This window comes from Rana temporaria, chromosome 6, assembly GCF_905171775.1.
Source record: "Rana temporaria chromosome 6, aRanTem1.1, whole genome shotgun sequence".
In the NCBI taxonomy this organism is placed as follows: Eukaryota; Metazoa; Chordata; class Amphibia; order Anura; family Ranidae; genus Rana; species Rana temporaria.
Genome location: NC_053494.1, coordinates 167,409,978 through 167,422,822, shown reverse-complemented (window position 1 = coordinate 167,422,822; position 12,845 = coordinate 167,409,978).

Genomic DNA, 12,845 nt, shown 5'->3' with positions numbered 1-12,845 from the left:
CCCCCGCCGAAGACGTCGGAGGAAACCCGCCGAGGAGTGGGCTCTTTTATAAAAGCGACCCCCCCCCGGCGGTGGAAGAGAACCAGACGGCGGCGAAGAGCGGCCCCCACCCGAAGACTTCAAAGAAGAAGCCCCCCCCTGGTAAACAGAGCTAAAGAAGACAGGGGGGCGGCCTCCGGAGCAGACTAATAAATTATTTTAAAAACTCTTGTGTTGTGTTTATTGACTTTAACATTTTTCCTCCAGGTGAATGGGTAGGGGTACGATGTACCCCATATCCATTCACTTAGGGTGGGGGGCCGGTATCTGGGGGCCCCCTTATTAAAGGGGGCTCCCAGATTCCGATAAGCCTCCCGCCCGCATACCCCGACAACCAACGGCCAGGGTTGTCGGGAAGGGGCCCTGTCCTCATCAACATGGGGACAGGGTGCTCTGGGGTGGAGTGCGCCCCCCTGCCCCAGAGCACCCAACCCCCCCATGTTGAGAGCATGCAGCCTGGTACGGCTCAGGAGGGGGGGGGGGCGCTCGCTCGTCCCCACTCCTTTCCTGGCCGGCCGGGTAGCGTGCTTTGGATACGGGTCTGGTATGGATTGTAGGGGGACCCCCTACGCCGTTTTTTTCGGCGTAGGGGGGGCTCTCCTTACAACCCATAACAGACCTAAGGGCCCGGTATGCTCCTGAGGGGGGAACCCATGCCGGATTTTTATTTAAAATCCGGCGGGGACTTCCCCCTCAGGATTCATAACAAACGCCGCACATGTGTAGAATTGGCGGGAATCCAAGTCGGATCTCCCGTCGCTTCTATGACGGCTTTGTCTCTATCGCGGCAAGCCAGCTCGGCGCTGGCTCCCGCGATGGGGCTCGTAGGTGCTCAATCTCGCCGAGAAAGGGAGCGAGATTGACACAATATCGCGTTTTTTTTTTTTTATTATTATTCTTTTATTTATTTACACGCACTTTTTTCTGTGCAAGGACAGAGAGAGAGATACAGTGGGGGTTATTTACGAAAGGCAAATCCACTTTGCACTACATGTGCAAAGTGCACTTGGATTGCACTGAAAGTGCACTTGGAAGTGCAGTCACTGTAAATCTGAGGGGTAGATCTAAAATGAGGGGAAGCTCTGCTGATTTTATCATCCAATCATGTGCAAGCTAAAATGCTGTTTTTTATTTTCCTTGCATGTCCCCCTCGGATCTACAGCGACTGCACTTCCAAGTGCACTTTCAATGCAATTTCAAGCACTTGTAGTGCAAAGTGGATTTGCCTTTCGTAAATAACCCCCTTATGCCACGTACACACGGTCAGAATTTCCATCAACAAATATTCGATGTGAGCTTTTGGTTGGATATTCCGACTGTGTGTATGCTCCATTGGATATTTTCTGTTGGAATTTCCGTCAACAAATGTTTGAGAGCTGGTTCTCAATTTTTCCGACAACAAAAGTTCTTGTCGGAAATTCCGATCGTCTGTATGCAATTCCAGAAATCCACGCATGCTCGGAATCAAGCAGAAGAGACGTACTGCTTATTGAACATAATTTTCCTCGGCTCGTCGTAGTGTTGTACGTCACTGCGTTCTTGACATTCGGAATTTCCGACAACATTTGTGTGACCGTGTGTATGCAAGACAAGTTTGAGCCAACATTCAGTCGGAATAAAATCCAAGGTTTTGTTGTCTGAATGTCCGATCGTGTGTACGCGGCATAAGTGTGCATGCTTAATAAGGAAAATATATACAAAACAACTACAGACCCTTTAGTATAGTACAAGAAGCTATTATGGCACCACCTAGTGTTTACTATTGTGTATTACAGATAGAAAATCCCATAAATACTATAAAAATATGGGTTTTAACCACTTCAGCCTTGGACCATATTGCTGGTCAATGACCGGGCCACTTTTTTGCGATTCGGCACTGCGTCGCTTTAACTGACAATTGCGTGGTCGTGCGACGTGGCTCCCAAACAAAATTGGCATCCTTTTTTCCCACAAATAGAGCTTTCTTTTGGTGGTATTTGATCACCTCTGCGTTTTTTGTTGAAAAAAAATAATATATTTTAATTTTTTCTGTAATAAATATCCCCAAAAAAATATAAAAAAAATATTTTTTTCCTCAGTTTAGGCCAATACGTATTCTTCGACATATTTTTCTAAAAAAAAAATCGCAATAAGCGTTTATTGATTGGTTTGCGCAAAAGTTATAGCGTCTACAAAATAGGGCATAGTTTTATGGCATTTTTATTAATATTTATTTTTTTACTAGTAATGGCGGCGATCAGCGATTTTTATCGGTACTGCGACCTTATGACGGACACTTTTGACACATTTTTGGGACCATTGGCATTTTTATAGCGATCGGTGCTATAAAAATGCATTGATTACTATAAAAATGACACTGGCAGGGAAGGGGTTAACACTAGGGGGCAAGGAAGGGGTTAATTATGTTCCCTGTGTGTGTTCTAACTGAAGGGGGGGTGAGACTGACTTGGGGAAATGACTGATCGCTGTTCATACATTGTATCAGTCATTTCTCCCCGTGACAGGACCGGTTTACACACACAGCTCCCGTTTCTCGCTCTGTAACGAGCGATCGTGGGTGCCCAGCGGTGATCGCGCCAGCCAAGCACGCGCGTCAGGACCAGGGGCGAGCACGCCTCCGGCGGCACGCACGTGGCCCTATTGGCTGATTCGCGAGATGACGTATAGCTACGTGATCTTGCGCAGCCGAGCTGACCAGCCCACACTGTAAAAGAATATGTATTGTATACTTCATTTTTGGTGGACCATGTTTTTTAAACTATGGCAGTTGCAAGTATTTGGCACTTCCAGGTATTTGGCTCCCTACTCCTCTCACTGCACTTTATGGTTCTCTAATTTGGTTAATATGTCACTGCAGGACAAAAAAGTGCTGAGTACTGATCACAAGATTACAAGGGACTTTTTTTTAGGCCACTTATTATCAACTAACAGCTGTTTGATAGAAAAATGTATTAATTTTCGTGAAACATTCTTCTTTGTAAGGCTAGGACCACTGCCATTTTTTTTAGTGACTGTTTGTGTCCCCCTTACTAGCAATGCTATTGGGGATTACATCGTCTACAACAGGGGTGTCCAAACTTTTTTCAAAGAGGGCCAGATTTGATGAAGTGAACATGCGTGAGGGCCGACCATTTTGCCCGACATTCTTTGAATCATTAAAATTAAATGAAAATTAACTAATAAGCTGTCCAACAATAATTCTTTTGTCTTTGTGGCTGTGTGTGTTGAAGAGCCTAAGGATGAGCTTGGGCATTTTATTTTGATATACTGTATTTATCGACGTATAACATGCACAGGCTTATAATGCCCACCTTCACTTTAAGAGGGAAGTTTCAGGAAAAAAAAAAATTTTTAAATAAAGAACTGTGAAGCAAAATAAGGGTCAGTGCCCATCAATGCAGCCTAATCAGTGCCCATCTGCAGCCTCACCATTGCCATGAATGCAGCCTCACCATTGCCATGAATGCAGCCTCACCAGTGCCCTGAACGCAGCCTCTGAATGCAGCCTCACCAGTGCCATGAATGCAGCCTCACCATTGCAATTAATTAGGGCTGTGCAAATTAACTTTTAATTAATCGATTAATCTTTAATTTTTTTTAACAATCAAAATCTTTTTGATCGATTAAAATTCTTTTGATTGGTACTCACCTCTCCGCCGGCTTCTGGGCCTTCAGGGAGTTCCTTCGGAGATCCAGTAATGTCACGGACACCGGCGCAGCTTGCTGTGTCCATCTGAAGGGCTCCTTTGCTGTGCCTTCATATCTGCATGCCGGCGGGACCTTACTATCTGCCACACACAAGGACTGTTACACTTCCCTCTATCACTTCCCTCTATCAACCTGGGATTCTACAGCCATCCACTGGGAGTTGTGATAGTTCCCTTCACGAGACATCTACATACCGACAGACTGATGTTAACCTCTCCTCATCTGGATTCAGCAGTGGTATCGTTGTACACATTTTTATACCAGTATCATACTTGGCTACATGTTTTTATGACTGATTTTGGTACCGTTTGGTATTACTCGCACCATTTTTACAGTTAATGTAGCTACATCGATTTTATCTCCAAGGAGATCAGCTAAAAGTAGTTGGATCTGTTTGTGCGTATTAATTAATTGAAATTAGTCGATTAAAAAAACAAACGATTAATCGAACAGAAAAATTTTGATCAGTAACAGCCCTACAATTAATGCAGCCCCACCATTGACATAAATGCAGCCTCTGAATGTGCGGCGCTCTGGGATTCATTGGGGGCTACAAAAGAGATATATATCCAAATTACCAGTGGGGCCACATTAGAACGAAACGCAGGCTGCAATTGGCCCCCGGGCCTGACTTTGGACATGCCTGGTCTACAAGGAACAGATTTATTGCTACATTTGTGATATTTGTTGCTATACTCCTACTGCTAAGTGTTTTGTAATGCTGATTTGTCTAATAAAATATATATAGTATATGTCAGAGCTTTATAAATGTTTAATAATAATAGTGTGTGACTGTGGGGGACATTAGAATGTAAGCTCCTATGATTCAAAAACTGGCATGACTGGCTTAGTGATCTCTGTACAGCACTGCGGTATATGTCAGAGGTACATAAATGTATAATAATAGTGTGTAATTTGGGGGGAACATTTAGAGTGTAAGCTCCTATGGTTCAGAGGCTGGTGTTCAGTCTTCTCTGTACAGCACTGCAGTATATGTCAGAGCTATATAATTGGTAAAACGAATTTTCATTCACACAAGCAGAAGTTGAGGAGAGGAAATGATGACGGTTGGAATAGCAGAAGCACACAAATGTAGAAATGGCTTTAAGGCCCCATACACACGATAGAATCCATCCGCAGATAAATCCCAGCAAATGGGTTTCTGCGGATAGATCCTATGGTGTGTACACGCAAGCGGATCTTTTTCCGCGGAGAAATCTCCTCTGGGATGGATTTCAGCAGATCGAATATTTGCTGTGCTGCACAACAAATCCATCTGCTGGAATCCATTCCAACGGATGGATCCGCTCGTCTGTACAGACTTACCGGATCCATCCGTCTAAAGGGATTCCCCGCACGCGTCGTAATGATTTGACGCATGCGTGGAATTCCTTATATGACAGCGTCGCGCCCGTCGCCGCGTCATAATCGCGGCGACGGCGCGACACGTCATCGCCAGAGGATTTCCGCGCGGATTTCAATGGGATGGTGTGTACACTCCATCCCATCGAAATCAGCGGATATCTTTGAGAGGATTTATCCGTGGAAACGGTCCGCTGGACCGTATCTGCGGATAAATCCTCTCGTGTGTATGGGGCCTTAGAGTTTTATTACTCAGATTATTTTACAGCAGCCACAAAACACAACAGGGAGTCACCGGGATACCTACAGGTAAGCCTTAATCTAGGCTTACCTGCAGGGCCGGCCTTAGGTGTTCAGGCACCCTGTGCTTTTTCATGTTTTTCCCCGTGGTTTTTCATTTAAAAATGGCGCCGCCCGGCGCTTAGACGCCACTGCGCATGTGCCGTCTTCCCGAGAATAGCCAAGCGTTTTCTGGCTTTCCTGTGCAGCGGCGGCGCATGCGCAGTGTGCCTGTCGGGGCCGGCAGCAGCCATTTTTTTCAGGTGCCACAACCGATGCGTTGCTCTTCACCCAGTCCCAGGGCAGGGGGACCTGGCAACGCGCTGGGAGACCTGGCAGCGCCTGCTGCTGTGACTCATAGGAGTCGGACTCCTGTGATGATCATGTGAGTAACTGACTGCGACTCACATTTTGCAAACTGTGATGGTCGCACGGCACCCCTGTTGCCCATGGCGCCCTGTGCAGCCGCACAGCCCGCACACCCCAAAGGCCGGCCCTGCTTACCTGTTGATAAAAGTGGTTGTAAAGGGTTTACAAAAACTTTAAGGCCGGGGACACAGCAGGGAGTCTGGTGCTTTCCTTTTCACCGATTTCGGTGTGAATCAGGTCCGAATTTCTGCCTGAACTCTGACCTCATTCGGACATACAGCATCCTTTCCAAATGTGGGCCGCGGCCACCCTAGAGCTATGTGAACCGGCTCCATCAAGAGCCAGTCACACTCTCCTGTCATGCAATTGGTTGCAGTGAAACCTGCATCCAATTCGCATATGTGTGAACCCGGCCTAAAGAGCATCTGTATCCCCTTCTCACCGCCTGCTTTAACCCCTTGATCGCTGCACTTCTGCACTGCAACCACGTGCATTGCTGTTCCATTCACATCATTTGGGACACAGCTGCTGCTTCCAATCTGACAGCCATGTGTGTGGGAGCATGGCCCTAACACATACTGTCTGTGTTCAGGGATGCACACCTGCATGGTTGTCAAATTGGGATCAGCGTCTGTGTGGGCAAGCAGTGGTTGTAGCAAAGCGATGTACCTGTACATCGCTGCCTACTTACGGGTTTATGGTACAAGCATGCTTGCCTCCTGGCCAATGATTCACGGCTGGGACCTGCTGATCAGCTGTGTGTAATCACAGCCCAGAGCTCTGTGTTGGTAAACAACAATGTAGTTGTAGTTTGTGTACAGTGTTGCATGACCGCCTAATTGTCATTCAAACTATGACAGCGCTGAAAGCTGAACATTGGCTTAGGCAGGAAGGGGGTGAACGTGCCTCTTATTGAAGTGGTTTTAAAGTGGAGTTCCATCCATTTAAAAGTCAGCAACCGCCCACTCTTGAAGAGAATACCAGGGGTTATGGCAGCTAGCTACTACCATAACAACGATATTCCTCTTCAAAATAGCGACGTAAAATGACGACGGGAGGTCTGGAAGTGGTTAATCACTTCAGCCCCGGAAGGATTTACCCCCTTGCTGACCAGGCCATTTTTTGCGATATGGCACTGCGTCGTTTTTACTGACAATTGCGCAGTCGTGCGACGTTGTACCTGAACAAAACGCATGTCCTTCTTTTTGCCACAAAAAAGCTTTATTTTGGTGGTATTTCATCACATATACAGTTTTTATTTTTCACACGTTAAACAAAAAAAGACCAACAATTAAAAAAAAATATATATATATATATATATATATATATATTTTTTTTTTTTTCTGCTATAAAACATATCCAGTAAAAACATTTAAATCTCAGTAAGCAATATTGCTTGGTTTGGACAAAAGTTATAGGCCCGGATTCAGAAAGGAGTTACATCGGCGTATCTCCAGATACGCAGTCGTAACTCCGAATGCGGGCCGTCGCATTTCGGCGCCTGATTCATAGAATCAGATACGCCTCAATGTTGCCTAGATACAAGCGGCGTAAGTCTCCTATGCCGTCGTATCTTAGGGTGCAATATTTACTCTGACCGCTAGGGGCGCTTCCCAAGACTTCCGCATTGAATATGCAAATTAGGTAGATACGCCGATTCAGAAACGTACGTCCGACCGGCGCATTTTTTTACGTAGTTTACGTAAGGCTTTTTCCGGCGTAAAGTTACCCCTGCTATATGAGGCGTACGCGATGTTAAGTATGGACGTCGGGCCAGCGTCGAATTTTCCGTTGTTTACGTCGTTTGCGTAAGTCGTTCGCGAATAGGGCTGTGCGTAAGTTACGTTCACGTCGAAAGCATTGACTATTTGCGGTGTAATTTGGAGCATGCGCACTGGGATACGTTCACGGACGGCGCATGCGCCGTTCGTTAAAAACTTAATTTACGTGGGGTCACACTGAATTTACATAAAACACGCCCATATCTTCCAATTTTGAATTAGGTGGGCTTACGCCGGCCCTTATACGCTACGCCGCCGTAACTTCGGGTGAATATTCTTTCTGAATACCATACTCGCCTCACATTTGTATCTGAATCTGGGCCATAGTCTGCAAACTATGGGATATATTTTAGGAATTTTATTTTATTTTAACTAGTAATGGCAGAGATCGTCAACTTATAGCGGGACTGCGATATTGCGGCAGACAAATCGGAAACTGACACTTTTTTGGGAACCAGTGACATTAATACAGTGATCATTGCTAAAAAAAATATGCACTGTCTGGGAAGGGGTTAACATCAGCAGTGATCCAAGGGTTTACGGTGTTCCTAGCCAGTGTTTGTGTGCTGTGTGGTAAGAGCTTTTACTAAGGTAAGACAAGGATCCTTAGCCCTGCTTTGCAGGAACACAGGCTCTATGCCTTCCCTACTGACAGAAAGGAAATCTGTACCAACAGAACTTCATGTACCAACATGACTGCGCACCAGTGCACAAAGCAAAATCCATAAAGACATAGATGAGCAAATTTGAGGTTGAGGAACTTGACTGGCGTCCTGACATCAACCCGATAGAACACCTTTGGGGTGAATTAGAGTGGAGACTGCGAGGCAGGCGTTCTTGTCCATCATCAGTGCCTGACCTCACAAATGCATTTCTGGAAGAATGGTCAAACATTCCCATAGACACACTCCTAAACCTTGTGGGCAGCCTTCCCAGAAGAGTTGAAGCTCTTATAGCTACAAAGGGTGGGCCAACTCAATATTAAACCCTACAGACTAAGACTGGAATGCCATTAAAGTTCAGGTGTGTGTAAAGGCATGCGTCCCAATACTTTTGGTAATATAGTGTACATGTTGAATAGTGCATATAGTGATGCTGACTTGTCAGCTTTTCCAAAATACTTCTCGGTGGAGGAATATTGATGGCGGAGGACTACTGAAGCACCATCAGTAAAGTAGATATCGCCCAGTGAGAAAGCAAATGCTAAATGACTCACCAGACCACTTCAAGCCCTTTACAGTGAAAGACAAGTCAGCATCACTATATAGACTTTTCATATTTAATATACAGTACCCCACAAAAGTCAGTACACCCCTCACATTGTTATATTTTATTTTTTAATGTAACACTGAAGAAATTACACTTTAGTGCTACAATGTAAAGTAGTGAGTGTACAGCTTGTATAACAATTTGCTGTCCCCTAAAAATAACTCAACACAGCCATTTGTGTCTAAAGCGCTGGCAACAAAAGTAAGTACACCCCAAGTGAAAATTTCCAAAATTGGACCCAATTAGTAATTTCCCTCCCATGTGTCATGTGACTTGTAAGGCCCCGTACACACGACCAAACATGTATGCTGAAACTGGTCCGCGGGCCAGTTTCAGCATACATGTTTGGTCGTGTGTAGGCGCGAGCGGGCCGAATTCCAGCAAACATTTGCCCGCCGGGCCTTTTCCCAGCGGGCAAATATTCGTGGACGTGTTTTAAAACCGTCCGCTGGAATCCTGCCTGCTCGGACATGTACGGTCGTCAGTACAGACCTACCGTACATGTCCAGGCGCCCGCCGTCCCTCGCATGCGTCGAATGATTTCGACGCATGCGTGGAAGCCTTTAAATGGCAGGCCCGCCCACGTCTCCGCGTCATCGTCGCGGCGACGACGCGGACACGCCCCGCGTATTGTTTACGCGCGGACTTCTGTACGATGGTGTGTACAACCATCGTACAGAAGCCCTCTGGCAGGCATGTACGGTGAAAACGGTCCGACGGACCGCTTTCATCGTACATGTTTGGTCGTGAGTACCCGGCCTTAGTGTTACAAGGTCTCAGGTGTGAATGGGGAGCAGGCGTGTTAAATTTGGTGTTATCGCTCTCACTCTCTCATACTGGTCACTGGAAATTCAACATGGAGGAACTGAAAAAAATAATTCTTGCCCTACATAAAGATGGCATAGGCTTTAAAAAGATTGCCAAGACCCTGAAACTGAGCTGCAGCACGGTGGCCAAGACCATACTGTGATTGACCAGGACTGGTTCCACTCAGAACAGGTCTCACCTTGGCCTACCAAAGAAGTTGAGTGCACGTGCTCAGCGTCATATCCAGAGGTTGTCTTTGGGAAATAGAAGTATGAGTGCTGCCAGCATTGCTGCAGAGGTTGAAGGGGTGGGGGGTCAGCCTATCAATGCTCAGACCATACGCCACACACTGCATCAAATTGGTCTGCATGGCTGTCATCCCAGAAGGAAGACTCTTCTAAAGATGATGCACAAGAAAGCCAGCAAACAGTTTGCTGAAGACAGGCAGACTAAGAACATGGATTACTGGAACCATGTCCTGTGGTCTGATGAGACCAAGATAAACTTATTTGGTTCAGATGGTGACAGGCGTGTGTGGCGGCAACCAGGTGAGGAGTACAAAGACAAGTGTGTCTTGCCTACAGTCAAGCATAGTGTTGGGAGTGTCATGGTCTGGGGCTGCATGAGTGCTGCCAGCACTGGGGAGCTACAGTTCATTGAGGGAACTATGAATGCCAACATGTACTGCGACATACTGAAGAAGAGCATGATCCTCTCCATTCTAGGACTGGGTCGCAGGGCAGTATTCCAACATGATAATGATCCCAAACACACCTCCAAGATGACCATTGCCTTGCTAAAGAAGCTGAGGGTAAAGGTGATGGACTGGCCAAGCATGTCTTCAGACCTAAACCCTATTAAGCATCTGTGGGGCATCCTCAAACGGAAGGTGGAGGAGTGCAAGGTCTCCAACATCCACCAGCTCTGTGATGTCACTTTGGAGAAGTGGAAGAGGACTCCAGTGGGAACCTGTGAAGCTCCAGTGAACTCCATGCCCAAGAGGGTTAAGGCAGTGCTGGAAAATAATGGTGGCCACACAAAATATTGACACTTTGGGCCATATTTGGACATTTTCACTTAGGGGTGTACTCACTTTTGTTGCTAGCGGTTTAGACATTAATGGCTGTGTGTTGAGTTATGTTGAGGGGACAACAAATTTACACTGTTATACACGCTGTACACTCAGTACTTTACATTGTAGCAAAGTGTAATTTCTTCAGTATTGTCACATGAAAAGATATAGGGCCAGATCCACGAAGCAGTTACGCTGGCGTATCTATTGATACGCCGCGTAACTTCTAGGTTGCTCCGGCGTATCTTTGTTTTGTATCCACAAAACAAGATACGCCTGAAGCTGGGCTAGATCCGACTGGTGTACGTCTTAGTACGCCGTCGGATCTAAGGTGCATATTTACGCTGGCCGCTAGGTGGCGCTTCCGTCGATTTCCGCGTTGAGTATGCAAATGAGGTAGATACGCCAATCCACAAACGTACGTCCGGCCGGCGCATTTTTTTACGTAGTTTCCGTAAGGCTTTTTTCAGCGTAACGTTACCCCTGGGTCTATGAGGCGTACGCAATGTTAAGTATGGACGTCGGGCCAGAGTCAAATTTTCTGTCGTTTACGTCGTTCGCGAATAGGGCTTTGCGTAGAATTACATTCACGTCGAAAGCATTGGCTTGTTGCGGGTTAATTTGGAGCATGCGCACTGAGATACCCCCACGGACGGCGCATGAGCCGTTAAAAAAAAACGTCATTTACGTAAGGTCAAGACGTATTAACATAAAACACGCCCACAACTTAGTGATTTGAATTGCGCGCCCTTACGCCGACACATTTAAACTACGCCGCCGTAACTTACGGCGCAAATTCTTTGTGGATACGGGAAATACGCTGTAAGTTACAGCGGCGTAGTGTATCTGAGATACGCTACGCGGGGCGTAAAAAAGCGCCGCGCTACGTGGATCTGGCCCATAATATTTACAAAAATGTGAGGGGTGTACTCACTTTTAAATTTGCATGCTACACCAGATGGCGCCTCTCTCTCCCTCCCCCTCCCTTCTCTAAATGAAGTCAAGCATGGGCAGCAAAGAGCAGTTGCATCTTCAACCACAGACTGCACTACAGTAAAAGCCCGTCACCTCCAGGCAGCCTTTACCTTTATTTCTAGTTTTGAATAAAGTGGGAAATGGTTAGGATCTCTGTCTGCGCCCCCTGCTGGGGAGATTCTTCCTCACAGTGTGGTCATAGGAATAAGAAGGGAGTGAAATCTCTCTAGAGGAGCACCAGAAAATAAAAGCATTTTTTTTTCTTTTTCTTTTTTTATTCTATAAATAAAGTGTTTGTTTGTTTTTTTACTGTCCATATGGTGGAAACTTATATTGCTCACTTCCTATGTGGTTATGAGAACAGGATGTGAAATATCGTCATCAAATATCAATAGAACTTCCGCTTAATCCACTCCTCGCCCCCTTACATGCCACGCATTTTTTTGTGGGGGGGGGGCTTCAGGAGGAGTGGGACTTCCTGTCCCACTTCCTCCTTCCGCCGAGGAGCTGCAAAGGCGAATACTTTAATAGCCTTTTTGCAGCCCCTCCCTGTAGGCGATTGCCTGGGACACGTGACAGGTCCCAGGCGATCGCCTGTCCAATCAAATGGCGCAGCGCCGCTCGCGCATGCGCAGTGGGTGCCTGGCCGTGAAGCCGAAAGCTGTCAAGGCCGGGTGCCCACAGTTGCAGTGGAGGCGCCGGCGGTGAAGAGGGGGACCGGAACGAAGCTCCCAGCGGCACGTCGCTGGAACATGGAACAGGTAAGTGTATGTTTATTAAAAGCCAGCAGCTACACTTTTTGTAGCTGCTGACTTTTAATAAACATAAAAAAAGCCTGGAACACCCCTTTAACAGATGCCAAGTAAACCCATCTTTTTAATAGTTTCTAAAAACAGTTACATTCCCAGCACATGCCAGGAATGAAACTGTCACATTGGTTGTTCCCTCAATCAAACTATCAAGCCATCAAATGGCTGGCGTCATAACTGATCACATGTGCAGCACCATGGCAGATGAAGATCAAAACAGAGGCCAAGCTGGCAGCTTCCATGGCTGAAAACAATAAGAGGGTTTAGTCCTGCTTTACGGACCCATTCACATCACATGCATTTCAGTGCGTTTTTTTCTGTATAAAAAATGCATGGAACGTAGGTTACATGGTTTCTAATGGCACACCAGTGCAG